General features: G+C 37.5%; 1 protein-coding gene across 2 annotated transcripts in view; it reads left to right on the top strand.

Moving 5' to 3' along the window:
- The window catches only part of mvb12ba (multivesicular body subunit 12Ba), a 79,870-nt gene that overhangs the window by 3,029 nt on the left and 54,708 nt on the right, over positions 1-22,133 (top strand). The window lies entirely within an intron of this gene.

The raw sequence follows: 22,133 nt of genomic DNA, 5'->3' as shown, positions 1-22,133 counted from the left end.
ATATATATATATATATATATATATATATATATATAATAATTTTTTTTTTTTACTTATTATTTATTTATTTTATGTATTTTTTCAAACATACACAGATTCAAAGAGAACCACAGGTCAACAGGGAGATTGCAAAATAGCAGCTTCTGCTTTAAGCTGACTGAATATCTACTATTAAATATCTACTATTCCAAAATCAATTCAAACAAATGTAAAATACAGTAAACAATCTTTTGAAATGCGTCAATCTGATGGCGGTTGAGTTTGCAGCTGGATATTGTTGGGAGATCGCTGACAGGAACATTGAACAGCTTCGCCAAAGGGTGTCTGAAACTCATACGCAAGATTATTTTACAGTCTATGACAGAAACACCATTGAGTTATAAATGTTATAGTCTGTTATAAATCACTCACAGGACATTAATTTGGACAACTATGTAGATATATTAAATAGTTCACATAATAATGCACAAAGAGAGACTTTCAAAAAAACTGAATAAATATTAATTTACACACCTTTACTCAAGTAAATAAGCAGAATCAATGACGAGCTAAAAACCTGCGTAAATTTGCGGAATTCTGCGCACACAGATTCCGTGTGGGCCTAGCTATACATGGTTTCCGCCACACCAAAATTCATCCCGCCACGACTACATTATAACTTCTTATTCAAAATATTCCATCGTTTTTTAAATAGCGGGTTAAAATTGCACCGAAAACGTATTAAAAGGTGAGTGAATAATACCAGCGCAAACTTTTCTGTGACCATGGTAGTGCTGTGTGTTCTGTTTAACCCTTCAAGCTGTCGTGCTGACTGACAGACTGACAGTTGCGTGATGCGTGAGGCCAGCAAACACGGCGTAGCTTTTAGTTATGATGAACACAGTTTCCATAATTATACTTTATTTATAGATAAAGGTCTGTGGCTCTGCATATAATGACTTTATCTTGCTGGAGTTTATAGCCGTTTCACTTTACTTCAGGACGCATTAATGCCGCGGTCCGCTCCGCAAGTCTATCGGAGACATTCACTAAATCACACTTCAGCTGCATTTATTTGAGGGCGCGCAAAAAAATCTGCACTTGAGCAGCGTATATTTAATGGCGCGCAAGAAGTTTTGTGCACGAACAGAGGAAATGGGCGTTCAAGCAGAGATTGACATGCTCGTAGGCTATTACATTAATGCGATCTCGACGTAATACTGCGCCCATGACATTTGTCAATAAAATAACGCCACATGTAGTGGTAGATCTGTGTAAAATGCCCAACAGAGTCTGCCGCCATAGCTGGAAAAAATCCTAGAGGAAGCATTGCTATATGTCATCATATTCATATATAAACTCTTTTTTTTTTTAATGAATTTTGAAATATATGATGCATTTGTATATGACTTATTTGTATATCTTTGAAATCTAAACATTAACTTGTATTTTAGATGTATGAATTAGATTTACATATTTAAATTAAAAAATTAGATCTACTTACTGCATGTCAGAGTAGGCTATTTGTGTCAGAAAAGCAAGTGATTAACTTTTTTTTATTGTCATTTAACTATACCAGTCAACATTGGGATAGAAAAATTTGGGATACGCCCCAACAACCATTAAATATGGGAAGGAAATTAGCTTCAAATTATAGAATAAATAACAAACACTAGAAAATTGAAAATGTGACGACCCCAGGACTTCAGTATGGATGTGGCAGATCCTGATTGGGTGCCTGGTTGTCACCAATTGGCTCAAACCATATAAAAGGGTTTTGAGTGCTAGCTTCTGGAGGACGGTGTGGCTACGGGCCGTCCTCGTGTTCAGATCATCTCTTCATTTCTGAAACCTTATGGTTTTGTTTAGCATTATTTATTTATGTAGTTAAAGTAGTTAATTTCTTTATTATCCCCAAGACATTTATTTGTTTGTTGATTTGTTGTTCTATTTAGTTTTATGTATAATAAATAAGTTGCATATACATTCTTTTGTTGTCCGAACTCTTTTATGTTGCGACTCAAACGAGGGGGTCGTAACAAAAAAAAAAAAAAAAAGGTTTAGCCCAATGACTGTAAAAAATATGGACGACGCGACAGCCCTTTTTCCCATTGAACGCCTTGAGGGCAAAACGCCTGCTTGACGGGCACAAACTGTCGCAAAAGACTGCTGAAATTGGAGCCTTGACATGCGCAGAAGGATTGTCTGATGGAGCCAGAGGAGGAGCCGCGAAAATGAGCGGAGTCGAGCTTCCAATCAAACGCTTTATGTAAAATCAACTACGCCCCCCGAACTTCTCAGCATGCGTTTGCTGTCATATCAACACAAATGGATGTAATAACGTTAACAAATATGAGGGTTTTATATATTCAATCGCGCCAGCTCCAGGCCGCAGCGCATAACTTACTCGCGGCGTCGCGGGCTGATTCCGGCTCGCATGCGGCAGCGCCTGCTCGCTCGGCCGCCGCATCTGGCTCGATTGACTCGGACTGGAATCGGGCAGTGAGTCCAGGCATCCGGAGTAGGTCCAGCAGAGGTAACATTAGTCAGTCTGAGCTCTAAGAGATAAGTCTCCGGCAGGCGAGAATCTAGCCGGAACTGTGTTTTGCTATCTGGGTGGCTAGGCGTGTATCAGCAATCTAATAAAGCCCGAAAAAAGCCCTGAACTTAGCGAATAAACAGTGTTCCACCAGGATCATGTATGTCAGAAACTATAGTTTACTGCTGAACTCATTTTGTCATCGTAAAATAACAAATAAATCGAATAATAACATTTCAGTCTACTTCAGTCTCCTGCCGAAGCTCAGACGCCGCGCTTTGAGAAACTGTCAATCACAGCTGTCAATCACGATGACACGCCCAGCATTAAATTACTGCTAAAAACAAACTGTTTACAAAAATAAAGATCTGCACCTATTTCAGCACAATAACCAGTGCCTTAATCGACCAGAACCATCTTTCAGGACATTTTATTGCAAGTGTAATATTTTTTTTTATTTGGGCTCAAGTCTCCTTCATTAACACGGAGGAGGCGGGCTTTATGACTTGTACTGCAGCCAGCCCCCAGGGGGCGATCTAACGGCCGAAACCTTCACTCAAAGGTAGGCTTGCGGCACACTTGGTTTAGCCTCTTAAAATCAATTTACCGATCACATTCAGGGCTCGAAATTAACTTTTTTACTTGGTAGCACCGGTGCTCCCAACTTCAAATATTTAGAAGCACCAAAAAAATTTTAGGAGCACCAGAAAAAATTTAGGAGCACCCACCAAAAATGAATGAGCACCGCTGCAAATTGTTTTTTAAGGGATTTTTTGTATTTTAAAACAACATCAATAGGACTGACAAAAACCAGAAACAACTATCTAACTAATGCTGCGAAGACATTGATATTTGTGTGCAATAATTCCAAAATGAATGTCTAATAATTAGGCCATAGAATATTAATGATGATGAAAATAATAATAGTAACAATGAATTACATTTCTCATTATGATACTGCCTTGTAAAATAAAGCATTGCAGTAAGAAATATTTATTTTGTATTGCTGTTTTTATATGCATGTCAATTTAATAAATAATATTTCTGCTACAAAACAAACAAAAGATTATAATAAATCATTCAATTCAATGATGAAAGCTGCAAAGTCATCAGTAAATAAATAAAAAATTAATATACACCTCAAAAAAGAATAGACAAAAGAAAGAAAGTAAAGTCTCACTTCTATCACCCTTTAAAAGTTTTGGTTTCAGTTTGTGTCAATTTAAATGTTCAGTCTGAGCTGATCTTCATTTTTCTGTGTTAGTGGAAAAGCAGGCAAATCAGCCGACCCAATTTATGAGCAGGCAGAGCAGGATTCTTGCGATGAAAACCGGCGCAATACCGCTCTTTGTTATGAGCCGCAGTTTCAGTGTAAACTTGTTAAAGGCGAGCTCCTTTGGCGATGATATGTACAGTATTAGATTTGACTTTTAGCGGACATTTGCGCTGAACACGCAGTGAATGCAAAGCATGGAGATTCGGGCACCTTCTCCAAGAAGCGCGTACTCGATTGATCTCAGCTGGCGGATCAATAATCACCACGTGACGCGTCATGATCGCTCTCATCTGCGCCTCAACTTTAGGTGGGGTTTGCAAACCTGTGTGCTTTAAGTTTTTACTCTTCAGCCGTTTGCATTTCCCGTGGTCATCAAGCTCCTTCCCTGTCATCTGACAGCGGAATACCTTGAGTGAGTGACAGCTAATATAAACCAATATAGCGGCAGGGAAGAGCGATTCAGCACGTTTTTACAAAAAAATCAAAACAGGTCGCACTACAACCATTATCTGCAGTCGCACTAATGCGCCCAAATATATAATGAGGTCGCATAGATTAATTTTCGGGCGCATATGCGACCAAAATGGTCGCAATTTCGAGCCTTGACATTGGTGTTATCGGACGCATCAAAGGGTTAAAAGTGTATTTATTTTTTACTTTAATTATTCAGCGATTCCTTCACGTACCACTAGAAGGAAGTCTGCACACCACTAGTGGTACACTTACCACAGTTTGAGAACCAATGGTCTATATTCATTCCAATCTAAACATGCACAATATAGCTTTGGTATATGTTTCGATACATCAACATATTAAATATAGTTTTTGTATATTTTCCTTTGGATTATAGCTGACTATATTGACTGAAGTGGGGGGTGGCTGGCAAAGCCATTGCTCATAAATTGTATTTATTTCCCTAGATGGTGTTTTCTTCAACCATCTGTGCAAACAAACATGTTTTCTTAGAGAGCTGGTGTAAACTTGAACAACTAATGAAACTAACACATGCAGGGCTCAACAAAAAGGATTTTTTCATGCTGGCACAGTGGGAAAGTAGATCAGATCTGCCCTGTAAATATTTTCACCAGCTCTGAAGCAAGCGCCTCTGTCAACATATGTTTAACATTTACATTTATGCATTAGCAGATGCTTTCATCCTAAGCGACTTACAAAAGAGGCGCAAAACCAATTTGTCAAACGGCAAACAATGTTTGTAATATGCAATGCCATGTTTAGTAGGCAACAGCCCTGTTCCTTATTAAAGAAAAATGCAATACCATGTAATACTAAATAATGTGATATGAGCAATTCCGGCGTTATGGATGTGACATTTGCAGTAAAAACTTAAAACGTAAATACACAGGGAGAGTATGTGTTAATATTATACTGAAACATCTGTTCATATGTTTCAAAACGACTAACCACAGAGTTTTGGGATCAGAAACATATTAATCTGTAAACATGTTTTATATTCTAATTTGAGAAAAATAAACTTGCGTTATGGATTTGACCAAAAATGTTTGCAATTTCACAGTATACAGGATACTTTGTAGAAATTCTGTGAATTAAACTGCACAACCCAAAATAAACTAATCTCATCCATGGTTTCCACCACAGTCATTCTTCCATGGCGGGGCGCCATTTCTCTCATTCGCCATGCGGTATCAAACATTGCATGTTGAAGCCTAATTTTGTTATTGGGCCCATAACATTAACATTTAAAAATAGCATTTATCAGTGGTTATTGATATGGCAGCTAGGGCTGCTTGATATTGGAAAAATCTTACATTGTTTGGTTATTCTGCGATTTTTATTTATATGTATATATTAGTAGGGGTGCCAGGATTTTGATTTTTAATCGAAATCGATCGAAATTTATGCTCGATTTTGATTATCGAATAAAAAAATAGAATCGTCGATGCTGCCACGCCCCCATGTCACGTCAGCTTGGCTTGCCAAGCAGGAAAAAAACAGGCTTGTTGAAGTGCTTGTTAAACTGCAGAAGCAGGAGACCCGTCGACAGAGCTTAAACCTTCTCCTCTTTCAATGAAGTCACCGGTGTGTAAGTATTTTGGATTTTCAGTGAGTTATGTTGACAACGTTCGTGTTGTCGACAAAAAAAACACAGTTTTGCAAGGTCTGCTATGTACGTATTACGTACGGTTCGTCCGATAGACAACACCGGCATCGCGATCCTCCGCCAGCCCCCGTTGCAATTCCGCTCGCGAAAAGTACACACTCAGGCCCTGTTTACACTGTCTTTGTTTTTAAAAGGCATTTTAGAACGACAATGATTTGACATCCACAGTGGCGTGTAGCATTTCTGAGCAGCCCTCCTTCCTCTCTACCTCTGAAAATGCACATCACGTGACCACAGAGACACAGACGCACACAGCCATGCGCTCGAGACAGCAGGTCCAGGCAGTCAGAGGACTGCTTCAATCTTTCACTCACTTGTACTTAGTCATTTTAGCGAACACCCCAGATACTGTGATTGACAGGTGGTAATTATGTGTCTATTTTTTTATTCGATAATCAAAATTAAGCATAAATTTCAATCGATTTCGATTAAAAATCGAAATCGTGACACCCGTAATATATATATATATATATATATATATATATATATATATATGTATATATATATGTATATATATGTATGTATAGCGATATGATTACAATTTCACCAGGTCACTTAAATATCTCTATTCGGAAAGAATTGATCATTTTATATTGATTGGGATGAATCCGTAGGGGTATGAATAATGCATAAATTATATTAAACTAATTAATAAACACAATAAAGAAAAGTTACATTCGAAACATTGTTTTCCAAGTCGAACAGTATTCAGATACAGTCATTGAATGCAATAAATAAAAATAATTCAATAAAATAATTGTTATTTAAGTTACAATGTCTTTTGCCAGAATGCTTTTACAATCCTCATACAGTCACAGACCTCAAAACACATGCAAATAATACATTTAAATACAGACTCAACATGGCATATACTGCGATGTGACTATTATGAATGATCACATTACGATATCGATGCTGAAATGATATATTGTGCAGCCCTAATGGCAACCTATGTAGCATGTATCCCTGAAAATTAGGAATAATTATTATTCTGTAATAAATAATGCATTGATAGCATAAATTCCGCAGTACTCTCTGATTAGGCGTGCAAAGCTTTAGTCAGCTGGCCAAAAGTTCTCTCTGGCTCCAGGCCATCTGTATTGTTGATGCCCTGATATATCTTCCAGACTCCTCCGTTGGCAGATTGTTGACAGTGCCAGCGTCTGTGACTCTGAGGCTGTTCTGTCCTTCTGGCAGATGAGTGATGTGAAAGCAGATCTGGCCATAATCCGGTCCAAGGGGCATCTCAGAGCCTGTGCTCATGTTTCAGGAAGGATGCCTCTGTTCTTTATGATAAATGCTTTAGTGTGTGTTTGTTTATAAAGATTCCTCATATTGGCTGGTTAGGCTTGGTTAAAAAGCAAAAAAAAACTGAATATACTCTGGATCTATTTATCAAATAGGATGAAAGTAACTTCTTTAAATCTCATTTTGTTTGAGCTTTGTAGTAGAAATAGAAAAACCTTCCAATATTTCATTGCTTAATAGGATCATTAAAAATTTGTTTATTTAAAATATGTCCAATCTGGCTGTGAAAAAATGAAAAACAGTTGACTCAACTTAAAATTGTAAGGCAAATTGCTGCAAAGCTGTTTGAGTTGACTCAACTAAAATCAAGTACTTGGGTTTAAAGTTGACTCAACTGTGCAGCAAGTTACAATAGAAAAACCCTCTATTATTTCATTAGCTTCTTTTACACATACAGACCTTTCCGGAAAATTACTGGCAATTTTCCAGAAAGGTCTGTATGTGTGAACTGGTCCTTTTTGAAAATACCGGTAAATTCGTTCTGGCTATTTTCCGCAAAGAGAAGTTGTAACATTACCGGTAATTTGCCGAAATGCTGCGCTGTGTGAACGCAGAAGGAAGATTGCCGGAAAGAGTGCGTGTGCGTCTAGAACATGCTGGCGTTTGACGTCTGCTTTAGCCAATTCGAACAGTCAGTCGCATTCACATCTGCGTGGTTTATGAGAATAAAAGCCTTTGAATATTTTCCCAGACACATTTAGCTGCTAGAAGTTAGTCAGAATAACTTTTATATGCTTTTCTTAATGCCAACTGTGTAAATAATCATCGATAAGATGCTTATGATAAGCCGCTGTTTGTTTACCGTCAAGCTTTGCGTGTGCCCGTGAAACAGCCCGTGAGCGCCAGCACACACACATATAATGAACATCTCGACATGCGACAGTGTTTCTCTATGTTTTCATCGAAGTTGTTCACAATACTGATCCATCCATAGAGTTTTTAATGTAGTCAAATGTTTACAAATACAAGCGCAGCCGTTTAGAGCTCATTTCTGTTTAATGATGTCAGAATTCACTGCTATTTTGGAATGGATGTGCGAACGGTCTTTTCTGGAAAAATTCCGTAACGAACTCGACTGTGTGAACAGCGCTTTTTTGAATTTACCGGTAAAGTCGGTCCGGAAATCTTCCAAATATTTACCGGTATCACTGTGTGAAAAGGGGCTATTGCTTAATAGGATTATTAAAAAATTGTTTATTTAAAAATATGTCCAAACTGGCTGTGAAAAAATGAAAAACAGTTGACTCAACTTAAAATTGTAAGAAAAATTGCTGCAGAGCTTTTTGAGTTGACTCAACTTAAATCAAGTACTTGGGTTAAAAGTTGACTCAACTTAAATGCCGTGCAGCAAGTTACAATTTTAAGTTGAGCCAATTGTTTTTACAGTGCACAGTACAGCCAACTGTTCATTCCCAGAGTACTGTTTATATCAGGGGTGCCCGAACTCGGTCAACCACGCAATGTTGATCAACGTAGCTAGTAATTGGTTATAGTCCTTGTCTTGTATGAGTAAAACTAGTGTGTTCTTTCTGCTGAGGCTGATTGTTCTAGAGGTTTTTGCTAGTTTAAAAGCCTGATGTAAACAGCTCAGCATCCAATACACTTTACTGCTGACCAGCAATGCTGTATATAAATCAAATGATTCGTAAAGAGAGGTCTCGTATATCAGAATATCTATAATGAATGAAGGACTCCGTAATGATAAGTGGATGTTGGGAGCGTTCCACCATTTACCTCTGCCCTTGGCAAAGTTTTGTACACCTCTTTCAGATCCAGACCCTTTTTGCTGTAGATGAGTTTAATCTTAAAATGGCTGAAGAGCATGCTTACTGATTTATTTCTGAATGTTAGAAATTTGAGGTGTTGAGAAGCCTTTACAATGAATTAATCGTGACAAATTAAAGTGCGATTAATTAAGAAATCGGTTAATTGTTACATCTCTTGGTTTAGGCATAACTGTAAAAAACATATTATTGATGAGCGGGCGCAAACATTAGAATATTTTTGGCTCGACTTTTGGTCTCATTCACTTCCACTGATTTGTAGATGTGAAAAACAGCTTTTTATGCTGGTCCATGTAGCAAACTGACATTTTTCCTATTTTATTATTCTACTTTTTATGTATAGTCATGAACACACTTGCTTGTAGATTTATTATTCCTAGTCATTTCTTCTGTAGGCAACTGAATTGTCAAAAATCCAATTCAAGATATCTACAACTGTAATTCAACTATTAGTAAATTAATTAGAGATATCTTCAAATATATTTGTAAATATCTCTAAATATTACGAATTAAAGACATCTCCAAATGTATGACTAGTAAAAACTCAGTTAGAGATATCTCTAATTACAATTGTGACTAGTCAAAACTCAGTTAGAGATATCTGCAAATATTTTTCAATGGAAGTCAATGGAGGAATATGACTAGTCATAATATATTTGCAGATATCTCCAATCTGATTTCGTTCTAGTACAATTGCAATTGTAGATATCTCTAATTGTTATTCTGACTAGTCGAATTATAATTATGACTAGTCAAAATATAATTAGAGATATCTCTAAATATATTTATGGAGTCAGAACAAAGATTTAAATGCTAAAAAGGCTTGCCATAGAGAGCGCTTCTGAACAGCGCAGCAGCGATGACGTAAGCGTGCCGAGACCCGATATGGTGTGAGCGCGGGCCGTCGGGGGAGACGGGAGGGGGGAACAAGCGTGCTTTGGCCCGGTTCGAGGCAACTGTACCTAGTGTGAGTACGGCCTAAGTTGTTCTTGTGCTAACAAAACAGCTGTCCTATCTGTCAAACTGTTCGCACATTGGCAGTAAAAATGCAGTTTCTACATAACTCTTGAATTAAGCATTAAATATTTCATTCATCTCACAAATGAGCATACTCTTTATTTTTCCGTAAGAACTACAATCCTTCCCTGCTAACGAATGCAGTCTATTCCTGTTCCTGTTTCTCACTGTTGACTTCAGAGATGGTCGTGTCACACCTCTATTTAACACTCTCTTCGGGCTCTGGCAGAGTTCTCGCATGCTCTCAGTTTGATCCAGCTCCCTTTCCTCACTGCTGTCTGCTGTTTGTCTTGCTTCAAGCTGCTTCCAAGCGCACCAGTGATCTGACACAGCTTCTTTGTGGCTTGTTTGGAAGAGCGCGGAGGGCAGGCCTGGTTGCCAAGGTTGCCTCCAAAAAGCCTCGCTCAGTCCAAAGACTGCGTTTAATTTGTATTCAGCTACATAACTCTTTGGATGCTCCGAAAGAACCAACCCTGACTCAAATTCAGAACTTCAGTTTTGAAGGGTCTCCTGATCAAGACAAACACAGCATGATTAACACATTGAAATGCCTCCATTGTGTTTTTTTTTTTCTTGAATGCGTTTAAGTCCTCTTTTTTAATGCAGGGATTTTCCTGCATAGGGTATTACGACGTGGCCACCTCCACAAAAATCAGGCAGGCAGTCAGGGCTATTGAAAGACCCTAAGTGATGCTCAAGCACTGCTCTTGTATTTAATTGCATTTAATGGTAGACTTTTTAAATAATATCATGATTTACTTTCAAGAAAAATGCATGTGTTTTTGTTTCAATTAGCAATTTCAATTTCATGATCGGCATGACTTTGAGGCTGGAAAATCCCAATGTAACACTTTAAACAATACCGATAGTTTCAAAGCAGATATAGGGCTGTTACGTGTTTATGATGTTAAATAATAAAAGGGATGATACGTAACAATCAGTGAGTCTATTGATGCTGGGTGAATGAGGAGAAGACGCATATGCTTGATAAGTGAAACAAAAAAAGTATTTATTAATGGATAATTTCAAACAATGAATGTAAGATAGAAGATAAATGTAATTTTTAAATAATTGAATTAACTAAAGAAAAAAAATAGGAGTGTTGCCAAAACAAAGAAATAAATATAACAAAACGAACTAACTAAACCCCAACCCACTAAACTGACTGAACAAAGAAAAATGTAGAAACAAAACCGTAATCTTCAGCACGTAGCTTAACTAAACTTCTTAACTTCCAAACACAAGTACACATGTGGCAACGCCTCCAAAAACTAACTAATACAAAATTTTACTAAGCTGCTCGAAATGCTATTATTCTCGTAAAGTACACACTGTTAGCCATTAGCAAAACAAGATCTCAGGTAATCCAATTCTCATACAGATCGTTCAAAATCTCACTAAACATTCACAAGAGCAGCACAAGTTTAACTGATAAATCAGGATAAACAGGGAGAAAACTAGAAAATAGCACTCGCAAACAAATCAAGCGGATCAATCAAACAAACAGTCCGGCCGACACAAGTGAGGAAATTGGCAGGCCAAGCGCTCCTCCAGAACAGCGCAAGCGCACCGGTTTTATACTGCGCGGACCCGATCCTTATTGGCGCGCCGATTTAGTGACGAAGGTGAATGACAGCTCACCCGACCAATGGTAGCACACCTGAAACAGGATAGGACCACAACAAGAGAGAGAGAGAGAAGAGCGCAGAGCAGAAGACAACAAAAATACTACAAAACATACGTGAAACGTAACAAGGGCCCTATCATACACCCGGCACAATGTGGTGCAAGGCGCGTCGCAATAGTCTTTTGCTACTTTAAGCTTGGCGCAAGGGTCATTTTAATGTGTTGCGCCACACTGTTTAAATAGCAAATGCATTTTAGGCTTAGGCAGTATCCAAATTTTGATACCGTCAAACCGCCTCCATATTTTACCCCGGTATCCGGTATTACCGGCGTAATAAAAAAATTATGACGTAAGGCTCAGACAGCGTCACCAAACTGTTGGCTTAAGCCCAAACCATTCAGAAAATGAATACCGTCTATGAGACCTTAGGCTCGCGGTCAGAGAGAGAGAGAGAGAGAGAGAGAGAGAGAGAGATGCTGAGACGCACAGCATCTCTCTTTCTCTCTCTCTCCCTCTCTCTCTTACACATACACACACACACACACACATCTCTCCCGCGATTTATTCAGAAATTATTAACACACCGTAAGAAATCTGCCCGGCTCCCGTGGTACTGCAGCGGGAATGCAGAGAGCTGTAATCGGGCCATAAAAATTAAACTCGATAGGTCCCGAGTCCGACATTATTCAAATGTGCTCATGCACACAGCTCTAATGCATTTTTTCCAAGAATGAGTCATTTATATGTTTTAACATCATTTATTCATAACAAACGTAGACTATAGGCCACTTGAAAGTTGGAACAAAGAAGTAAAATAAGTCCTCTGTAACATCGTAACATCTCAGCACTCTATATAGGCCTGGGTACATAGACTTAGCTTTTAAATTGGCCAACACACCAATGAAAAGAAATCTTGCTTAACAAATCAAATTAAAATAAACTCTAAATGATGACGGGTATTTTGGCAATAACGAAATTAAGATAAAGGCTGTTCAAGATTTGTTTCTTCTCTTCACAATCTGGCATTAGGGCGGCAGTGAAGCTGAATATTAAAAGAATAATGCCACCATTAGCCTCTATACTCTGTCTACATTATGATTATATGGTTTAATTAATATTTATTTATAATTGAAAAACCCTTTACTCACCAAGATTAGGCTACGTGTGTTTGTGGAGGAACATTATTAAATCCACAGGCTTTAGCGCAGTCCTGTGCTCACGGGGTCCAGCAGCTGAACACCCTTTCCTGCTGCTACAGGTCGAGATGCAGAGTTCTGATCTGGCTGATTTTGCAAGTTTTGGGTAGGATTGTTTGTTCATCTTCTACCAGTCAGGAACATCCATTTTATTTTCCATGACAGCAGTTTCAGTGTAGCGAGAGGCCTCGTCTTTTTACCTGTCAGCTTGCGGTTTAAGGCTCTACCGTAATACGCAGTGTATGAGCGACCGCCGAAATACCTGCGGCTGGAATAACCGCTCCTTCTGAGCTAGTGACTGACTTGACCGCTGTCAAAATTCGCTTTTTTTAATACTTCGTAATCATTTGTTTCACCTTTGCAGGGATGGATTTTAATGCAGGGATTTGGTTTTTTTCGGGTCTCGTCGGGTTCGGGCAAAGATCTTCAGCTCTAATGCAGACCTCTTGTTCATATTAACCACGTCTCCCTTCTGTTCAGTCGAAACCGGAAATACCTCCAAACTCCAGGACACTTTGAAGCGCGACTCGTCATGTCACGTCACCTCTCCCTCTCTCCCCCTCCCTCTCCCTCTCTCCCCCTCCCTCTCTCCTCCACACTGTCCCGTGATGACAACCACACATACGTTTTTGTAGGCATTAAATAAAGGATATTTAATATTTTATGACGGTATAACGGTATTGAAACTGACACCGTTGCTATTTTTAGATCCCGCGTATACCATAATACCGTAATACCGCCCAAGCCTAATGCATTTGTGCTTTAATGTGCTCCCATAGACGTTCTGGTCTAAAAAAGCAGGCGTGTTTTGGCGCGTTATAGTGAGAAACTATAATAGTCTGATCTTTAGACCAGAACAAAGTCGGTCTATTGTCTGGCGCAAAGTGCGCCTGGCTTACACACTACACACAAGATGTAGCCAATATGCAAATATCTTTACATATGAAAAAGATATAATATATTAAGGATATACATATAATAAGGATATATAAAGGATATAAATATAAATGATTAAAATATTACAAAACATATTAATTTCTAGTCTACATGAATTTATAAACCACAGCCTTCATACTATCTTCATCTCGGGAGGCTTTTTCAGTTCATTCAATTTGCTTTTGTGTAATGCAGGGCTCAAAATTGCGACCATTTTGGTCGCATATGCGCCCGAAAATTAATCTATGCGACCTTATAATATATTTGGGCGCATTAGTGCGACTGCAGATAATGGTTGTAGTGCGACCTTTTTTGATTTTTTTGTAAAAACGTGCTGAATCGCTCTTCCCTGCCGCTATATTGGTTCATATTAGCTGTCACTCACTCAAGGCTTTCCGCTGTCAGATGACAGGGAAGGAGCTTTTATGACCACGGGAAATACAAACGGCTGAAGAGTAAAAACTTAAAGCACACAGGTTTGCAAACCCCACCTAAAGTTGAGGCGCAGATGAGAGCGATCATGACGCGTCACGTGGTGAATAATGATCCGCCAGCTGAGATCAATCGAGTACGCGCTTCTTGGAGAAGGCGCCCGAATATCCATGCGTTGCGTTCACTGCGTGTTCAGCGCAAATGTCCACTAAAAGTCCAATCTAATACTGTACATATCATCGCCAAAGAAGCTCGCCTTTACTAAGTTTACACTGAAACTGCGGCTCATAACAAAGAAAAAAAGCGCCGGTTTTCATCGCAAGAATCCTGCTCTGCCTGCTCATAAATTGGGTCGGCTGACTCGCCTGCTTTTCCACTAACACAAAAAAATGAAGATCAGCTCAGACTGAACCTTTAAATTGACACAAACTGAAACCAAAACTTTTAAAGGGTGATAGAAGTGAGACTTTACTTAATTTCTTTTGTCTATTCTTTTTTGAGGTGTATATTAATTTTTTAACTGCTTTGCAGCTTTCATCATTGAATTGAATGATTTATTATAATCTTTTGTTTGTTTTGTAGCAGAAATATTATTTATTAAATTGACATGCATATAAAAACAGCAGCACAAAATAAATATTTCTTACTGCAATGCTTCATTTTTGTTTGATGCAAACTATACAATTATTTTTCATAAAGTAACAGACTTTTAATAGCAGATAACCTACATTCATGCACGTTCAAGGCAGCATCATAATGAGAAATGTAATTCATTGTTACTATTATTATTTTCATCATCATTAATATTCTATAGCCTAATTATTAGACATTCATTTTGGAATTATTGCACACAAATATCAATGTCTTCACAGCATTAGTTAGATAGTTGTTTCTGGTTTTTGTCAGTCATATTGATGTTGTTTTAAAATACAAAAAATCCCTTAAAAACAATTTGCAGCGGTGCTCATTCATTTTTGGTGGGTGCTCCTAAATTTTTTCTGGTGCTCCTAAAATTTTTTTGGTGCTCCTAAATATTTGAAGTTGGGAGCACCGGTGCTACCAAGTAAAAAAGTTAATTTCGAGCCCTGTAATGTTATTATTATTAGCAGTATTATTTATTATATCCATATCTATATTTGTTTTTATTAAAAACAAGCTTAGATTTGTCCACCTGTCAGGTTTTAGAACATATGGGCGTGGCAGGTGTATTTGAAAATTACTCAGTATTTTGACCACACTTTGTTATTATTATTCATTTATTCGTTTGCTGGAAATTAGAACTGAATTTAGAAATAGTTTTGTAACAAATCTTTGCGCTTAACAAACAAAATTAATTATTTATAGGCAAATTGATGTCTGTGCGGTAAGGTTTCCCTATCCACGAGAGCAAAAGCAAAAAGTGAACTTACTTTACGTCATGTTAATAGCAATGCGCTTATGGTGCAACGCAGCTGGCTCTTAAAGGTAATGGGAGATGAGACTCTGATTGGTTTATTCTCAAAACACACCTATAACTCATTAAGAAAATAAACTCAACCCTTTTAGACCATGCGCCACGGCACAAAGCGGATTTTCCCATCCTTAAGTTAGCAAAAATGCATTCTGACACGCCCTGAAAGCGTTTGCGCCCTGCGTTTTGCGCTCTGCGCATGGACCGTCAAAATAGAGCCTATAGTGTCTTATTTAAGTCAATTACAACTTCACAAACATAAGTTCAATCAAAACATTGTCAAATCTAACCTTTTATTTTTCATTTAACTTCAAAATGTATTGGGGAAAAGCGGAGAAGGGAACTCTTTGGAATGTAATACAAATGCGCCAGTTGTTACTTGCTTAACGAAAGTGGAATGTAAACAGTGGGTGATGATCAAATATTTTAGTTTTGGGACTCTCTCTTTATTTTCCTGATATTTTTGTAGTATAAAATTACAAAAAATAAATGAATAAGTTGCTTCCGCCTAGCCAAGCTGAGTGTTTATTCAGTTCTGTTCAATCATATCTTTGTTTCGACTTGGTATTAATGTGTTTGTTTTGTCCTCATGCGACCCTGGTTTTGACTTGAGTTTAAATGCATTTCTTGTGACCACTTCTTTTCAGATTTTGTCCAGACCTTTCTGTTTTCTCTTGAATTAATAAATCCCGTGAGCAACTGGGAAGCTAGTAAATTAAAAAGATACAGGTTTTAATCTAAATCTGGGGCACAAAAATGAATCCTAAAATGATTCTGCATTGTTTTTGAACTTTCCTGATTGCATCACAATCATTTATGGAATCAGTTTCTAACTGTACTCTCAAATGCTCAAAAGAGCACTTGTGCATTTGTCATGTAAAGTCATTGGTGAAGTTTGTTCCTCAACACTGTCACCACTGGCTTTCTTGGTTTTGGCCTTTTTGATTATTAAAAAACAATCACATGATAATTTAGTACAGAGATGCCCAAACTAGCGCCTGCGGGCCAAAGTTGGCACATGGTTACCTTAATTTGGCCATCTGAGAATGATGGTGATCGTTTCAAGATTGTCAGTTTAATTTTAACGTAACCCTTTGTTGGTTTGTTTGCTTGTTTTATATACTGTGTCAAATTTCAAGATTTTCACATCGTTACTGTATTTTTTCACAGTAAATTACATTAGTATCACTTTTACAGGATTTAACTGTAAAAATTCACAATAGTGCGTGTATTCAGAATTTTATTGTAAAATTTATCAAATTAGCATGATTACAGGAAATTACTGTAAAAAGGGCTCTATTTTTTGCATGTTAGTTTTTATGAATGAAACTTTATTTCATTCAACATAGACATTATTACAAATGACTTTTTATGCTACTAGTATTGGCGCTTTTTTAGTATTTAGAAATTACAGAATGTTATTGCAGCCCCAAAAACAATCTGGGTACATCTTCAAAAATAACCTGAAAGAAAATCATCCTGTTTTAAAACGACATAAATGTCATAGTAAATTTTCATTTTTGGGTGCACCGCACCTTTATTTAATTTTATAAGGTGAACATGGAAATATGAAACTATTTTTAATGAACATTACTTTGTGCTTAGCCAAAAAAAAACAATAAACTGGATCAAAAGTAGTTGATTCACAAAACCAAACACTGTTAAACACCCAAAATGATTTCAAAATCAGGGTAAACATCAGAATGACTAGCCGAGAAAAGCTTGCTTCACAGAAAAATATTGTTAATTCTACAAGATAACACTGTGAAATCACAGTAATGGACTTTACTATTTACTGTGAAGTTACACGGCTGTAATTTCAGTCATTTAATGTAATGAAATCACAGTAAATTACTGTGAACTACCTCACTGTAATTTGTTGTGAATTTATATACAGTATTTTACTGTGAAAGTAATTCAATTATTAGCCAGTAATTTACTGTGAGTTTAAGGTCAAATGTTTTACAGTGTTTTTAAACGCTAACTGAAATATATGTCTCAATTAACCTGACAGTACAGAGCCTTTTTGAGAAAATCAAAAGCAGATTCTGCTTGACCAGTGTATTCAGCATTGAACTCCACTGTGTTATAAATGTGATTGTTTTATTGTAGTAAATTATCATTTTATTGTTCATTTTGAAAAATTATGAAATAAATTAGAAAATTACCAATGGTAACTTTAATGTAATATAATTTGGTATAATTCCCTTCGGCCCACGGCATTCGATTATATTTGGTTTTTGGCCCTTTATACTAAAATGTTTGGGCACCTCTGATTTAGTAGGAAGAGAGTAGCTGGTCTTTTGCGGCTGTTTTTTACTCATTCAACCTCATGAGTGTTTACATTTTGAAAGCTGTTCGGTCAAATGCCTTTACAGCTAATGGAAGTAGTCAAAAGTGGACAACCTCACAACATTTTCGACAGTATTTTAAACATTTACGATCAGATTGATGGAGCACATTTTAATGGCAGTTGTAAAAGTGTCAGTGGGACTAAATTAGTCAATTATGATATTAATTCGAATCATTGAGCTATAAAGAAACTCTACAAATGAAATTAATTCATTCATTCATTTTCCTTTGGCTTAGTCCCTTTTTATCATGGGTTACCACAGTGGAATGAACCGCCAACTATTTCGGCATATGTTTTTTTCACAGCGGATGCCCTTAAAGCTGCAACCCAGTACTAGGAAACACCCATACACTCTGGCATTCACACAAGGCCAATTTTATTTACCCAAATTCACAATAGCGCTTGTGTTTGGACTGTGGGGGAAACCGGAGCACCCAGAGGAAACCCACACCAACATGGGGAGAACATGCAAACTCCACACAGAAATGCCAACTGACCCTGCCAGGACTCAAACCAGTGTACTTGGTCTGAGCGACAGTGCTAACCAATGAATCACTGTGCCGCCCATAAACTACATTAATATCATAATCCATTTTATTTTTGTTCCCTTCAGATGTTTTAAGGGAGTCTAATCAGAAATATTATTGAAAATTAGGCACTTTTTACACTTGACAAACCCATGCTAAGCAGTTTTCCTTAACTCGGTTTAATCAGTCGATCTGCAGTAACCGTGCATGTTTTCTGCTTTTTCATACAAGACTGTTTACATTTTAGAGAAGCATGTAAGTTCTTGTTTATTATGAGCTGAGCTCTCAGACAGTCTGGAAGTATGATTACTCAGAAGTAAACAAACTGACTTGAGTATCAGAACCCTGCTAATTGAAAGTAAAATGTCTTGCCTTTGAAGTAGTGAGCATCTAAAATTAGAGAGAGTTGATAAGGAAAAGCTGTAAGAGGATGTGTTGCTGGTCTGGTTCAGGGTTTCATCCCCACCCTTCACTTTCCCACTGGACTTTTATTCTTTTCTCCACATTATTGTTCTCTATTCAAACATGCCTTTTACACAGTGACTTGGTTTCATTTGTCAGTTTGTCGTCATGTTTCTGTAGTACCGTCATGTTGTATTCTGCTCTGTGTTACGTCAGTGAGGTATGTTTGAACATCGGCTTGTGTAAATGTAACTATTATAGCCAGTGTTTAGACATTTGACCAACCATAAAGTCCATATTTGGATTAATTTTAAGGTATCTTTTCTATTTGCCGTCACAGCTGTGTAGACTTGTTGTATTAGAAATTAACTGGAAATAATTGAATTATAAAAACCAGTGTCACGTAAGCTTTTGGGCATTTTAAAAAATGCAAGTCTATAGGTAGTCTGGACGTTTGGATTATTGTAAACAGTTTTATTAATAGATAGCAATATCCATTAGGGATGTGACAAAATATCTGGTATTCTGGTACCAAGTATCAATACTTATGTAAATGTACAAAAGATCTGAATTAATCAGTCTAAAGGCCTGTGAATACTGGGAGACTTTTTACTCGCATTTTCTGTCAACGTTTAACGCCTTGTGACTAAATAAAGGGCACCAGTGTGATCGCGCTAGGGTTGTAACAATATACCGGTATGACGGTCTACCACGATTTGAACGTGCACGATTATCATACCATGAACAATTGCATATCAACGGTTTTAACCCTTAAAGACCGAGACAGCCGCCCGCGGCTAAAAATAAGTATTGCTCTTAAATGTTTAATAACTTTTGATCCGCTGATCCGATTCATACAATTAAAAAATTGGCATAAAGAAGAGAATCTCAGCTTTCCAGTGCTGTATCACATAACATTTGCGGACTTGCAGAGGCTCCGGAATCAGTGCGGTTACGTCATCAAAATTTGACAACGCTGATTTGACAAAGAAACGTTCGTCACTAAGTCTCCGGACAAACCAGACATGATACATTAGCTGCGTTTCCACTATTGCGCCTAAAGCGAGCGAGCCAAAGCCAGTGGGGTTTCCACATGCGCCAAACAAATAAAGAAATAAGGGAAAGAAAACATCTAGCCTTATAGTCTGGGGTCTTTTTGCGTATGATCGCCCTTATGTTTCCCTTTTAAATGTAAGGCTGCTGCATAAAATAATAAAGTAGTTTTAATTTATAGTGACGTTCTTTGCTGCGTCCTCCTTTATGTTTCAATAACGCATAATAATCTTTACACCATATTAAAGACACAGCAGACAGTAAAGGTTTTCGAGAGTTTTTGTCAAGTTTAAAATGTTTGTTTGTGCACGTTTAGATGCCTGTATGTGTGTGTGAGACCGGGCAAGAGCGCTCCCTTTACAGCTCTGTTGATGCCGCGAGCGGCTTTTTTCTTTCTTTATTTTGTAGATAATACACAATATAAATACAACAGAAGGACATAAAACTTAACAAGTTACGTGCCCACTTTCGTAGACTTTAAACAATATAGTGTCATATCTAGATAAAATAGCCTAAGCTATATTGAAATATAATTTAAAGAATTACAAATATCAGATATAATAAAATTGCATTAAATAAATAAACCAATATAAAATAAACAAAAGCTATCTATAACAATGTAGGTAGCCTATAAACAATACATAAATCAAACCGTTTTAATGCCACATATAGCCTAACTTTCATTTTACAAAGACCTATCTAAAAAAAGATTTTAGATGATTTCTAAAAACAATAAACACCGGAGAAGGTTTGAAATATTATTTATAAAGTAGTTGGATGCGATGATATTAATCAAATCGCGCAAACAGAGCATTATTTGGGTGAGTAAAAGCAGAATCTAGCCTAAGTTATACCTTTTTTTCTGTAACCCAGTCCTGCGCATCGCAGCCTTAAACACATTTGGGAAAAGTCTAAACACAAAACGTGTTCTATATCCTCAAACAAGTGTTTGAGGATAAAATTTATAAATGAACCTTTAAATGAAGAGCTTTAGTGAATAGCTGCGGAGTGCAACAAATATGGCTATTTTATTAGGCTACTCGCTCTTGTGCTGAAACACTTAACACGACATCAATCAAAACGAGGATGTTATAAAATACATGCCATGTCGAGTTATAAAGGAGAATTTCTGGCTTTATATCATGGATGTATGCGCTCACTGTGATGGGTCCGTTAGTGGCGAGAGCGCACAATGCCAACAGTCGGTCGGCGAGTAATGAATGGAAATACACAGGTCTGTGCGTATAGACATTTCATGTACTGCTGTACAGTAACGTGTCATTTGTTTGTTTCGGTTGTCTTCATTTTAATAGTTTCGTTTCGTGATGATTCTATGGTGTGCTTTATCTGCCTAATTCCCGCTAAAGTGGGGGCCGCTGAAGTGGGCGGGTTGTGTGACGTATGATTTGGGGACGTTCTGTGGGCGGTGTTTGCGTGACGCGCTGTGAGCTACTAGCCCGTCAGTGGAAACGCGACATGATTTCGGCCTCATTTCTCAACCTCCCGGGCTATTGGCCCGGCCCGGCCCGATTAAAGCCCCGGCTCGCACTGGCGATAGTGGAAATGCGGCTACTGATGCATTGTCCCTCCTCCATGCCCAGATTGGTTCAAACTCGCTATATCACAACCAATAAGCATAGGTTTCGCTTTTGTTTGTGGACCAACAATGAGCTTTTTGAACAACACTGAATGAGAGATAGGCTGTACATTTATGCGCGGCTAAATAAAACGCAAAAAAAAAGTTTTGCATGAAATAATTCTCATACTAAATACTTTTGCATGCACAGCAGCACAGAAAGATGACAAAACAGTGACACAGCAAAGACGAACTGCTGCTCTTGCTGTTTTCAAAAGACGCAAATGGAGGTGCAGCTGTTTGTCTGCATTGCAGACAACCATATCCAAATCCATATCCACAGACAACCATATCCATGCTGGCACATAAAACCTAAGGATGTTCCATATTGAATCTAGTTTCGTTATGTAACTATTTATAGTATAGTAAATATTTACATCTATTTTTTTACTGAGGATTTGCACCATGTTTATTTGGACTTTATTTGGACTTTGACACATTATTTATTATTTTCTTATTTTTTTATTTGTTCATTGTA

The sequence above is a fragment of the Danio rerio genome, chromosome 5, assembly GCF_049306965.1.
Source record: "Danio rerio strain Tuebingen ecotype United States chromosome 5, GRCz12tu, whole genome shotgun sequence".
NCBI classification, from domain to species: domain Eukaryota; kingdom Metazoa; phylum Chordata; class Actinopteri; order Cypriniformes; family Danionidae; genus Danio; species Danio rerio.
This window is presented reverse-complemented; position numbering and strand designations above follow the sequence as displayed.